This window comes from Micropterus dolomieu, linkage group LG15, assembly GCF_021292245.1.
Source record: "Micropterus dolomieu isolate WLL.071019.BEF.003 ecotype Adirondacks linkage group LG15, ASM2129224v1, whole genome shotgun sequence".
In the NCBI taxonomy this organism is placed as follows: domain Eukaryota; kingdom Metazoa; phylum Chordata; class Actinopteri; order Centrarchiformes; family Centrarchidae; genus Micropterus; species Micropterus dolomieu.
In genome coordinates this window covers 7,786,469-7,788,577 of record NC_060164.1, presented here as the reverse complement: position 1 = coordinate 7,788,577, position 2,109 = coordinate 7,786,469, and the positions used below count along the sequence as shown (strand labels likewise).

The following is a 2,109-nucleotide window of genomic DNA, read 5'->3' as shown; positions in this document are numbered from 1 at the left end:
TCTCTCTCTCTCTCTCTCTCTCTCGATAGAGATATATATAGATCTCGATAGATCTATATATAGATATATAGATCTCTCTCTCTCTCTCTCTCTCTCGATAGAGATATATATAGATCTCGATAGATCTATATATAGATATATAGATCTCTCTCTCTCTCTCTCTCTCTCGATAGAGATATATATAGATCTCGATAGATCTATATATAGATATATAGATCTCTCTCTCTCTCTCTCTCTCTCGATAGAGATATATATAGATCTCGATAGATCTATATATAGATATATAGATCTCTCTCTCTCTCTCTCTCTCTCGATAGAGATATATATAGATCTCGATAGATCTATATATAGATATATAGATCTCTCTCTCTCTCTCTCTCTCTCGATAGAGATATATATAGATCTCGATAGATCTATATATAGATATATAGATCTCTCTCTCTCTCTCTCTCTCTCGATAGAGATATATATAGATCTCGATAGATCTATATATAGATATATAGATCTCTCTCTCTCTCTCTCTCTCTCGATAGAGATATATATAGATCTCGATAGATCTATATATAGATATATAGATCTCTCTCTCTCTCTCTCTCTCTCGATAGAGATATATATAGATCTCGATAGATCTATATATAGATATATAGATCTCTCTCTCTCTCTCTCTCTCTCGATAGAGATATATATAGATCTCGATAGATCTATATATAGATATATAGATCTCTCTCTCTCTCTCTCTCTCTCGATAGAGATATATATAGATCTCGATAGATCTATATATAGATATATAGATCTCTCTCTCTCTCGATAGAGATATATATAGATCTCGATAGATCTATATATAGATATATAGATCTCTCTCTCTCTCTCTCTCTCTCTCTCGATAGAGATATATATAGATATATAGATATCTCTCTATCTCTCTCTCTATCTAGATATCTCTATCTCTCTCTATCTATCTCTCTATCTAGAGATAGATAGATATAGAGATATATATATCTAGATAGAGATATATAGATATAGAGATCTCTCTCTCTCTCTCTCTCTCTCTCTCTCTCTCTCTCTCTCTCTCTCTCTCTCTCTCTCTCTCTCTCTCTCTCTCTCTCTCTCTCTCTCTCTAAGGTGGATGTACATCTATGCGTCAGTAAGTAATGCATTACAGTATTAACTCAATATACTGCGGAATCAATTAGTTAGAAATTATTTTAAAACAATTCTGATAGTTTTAGATAATATAAAGTTGAATATCTGAGTTTTGAGCTCACGTTTTAAAGAAAATATTCAATCAGCATTGAAAGTTATCAGTAGCTGCAGCCCTGACTACATACACACAAATACAAAAAAAGCTTTTTAATGCAAACAAGCATTTAGGAAATAAAGTACAAACATGAAAATAATAAATCACCTGCAGCACGAATGTACTCTGATCCCTTCCCTGGTAGTATCTCTAGGTTGTTTACCAGTGTGCCCACAGGAAGGGCTCCCAGTGGGAAAGCATCACCCTCATTGGCTGAGACTGCACAGTAAAAAACAAAAAGGACGCTGACTAACATCGCATTAAATGCAGATAGTCCAAAATCTACCGAATCTTTACTTCCATCATCTTGAGTGAATGTTTGGAGGGTGACGACCCAGAGTGGATCTTTTACCTGCCATGCGTCCAATCACTCCAGATGTTTTAATGACATCTCCAGCCTGCATGTTCTCTGTAGCTATAATCCATCTTTTCCGGTTGCCTCCAGCTACCAGGGCAATGTCAGCAGACCTGTGTAGACAGCACAGATTGTGACAACCAACTCTATGTTCATAACCTTTAGTATATATGTTCATCAAAGTGTGATGAAAGGTGATCTGACCTGCATGGGTCGTATCGCACTTCAACAACCTTCTCTTCAAAGGGCTGGTCCTCTTTGTTTGGTTCATAGCGCAGGCGCTGAAAGTCTATCCACCGGTATTTCTGTTTATGGCCACCGCCAATGCCATGTGTCCGTATCCTTCCTGTGTGGCAGAAAGAAAGATGAGCAGCTCTTTCGGTCTGTAAAGTGTGAGAAAATGGTCCATCACAATGGCTTATAGCCCAAAGTAAAATCTTCAAATTACCTGTTTTGT

The 2,109-nt window shown here is 36.6% G+C and overlaps 1 protein-coding gene across 1 annotated transcript in view; it reads right to left on the bottom strand.

Moving 5' to 3' along the window:
* mrpl2 (mitochondrial ribosomal protein L2) overlaps positions 1–2,109 on the bottom strand; it is a 5,703-nt gene that overhangs the window by 1,032 nt on the left and 2,562 nt on the right. The window lies entirely within an intron of this gene.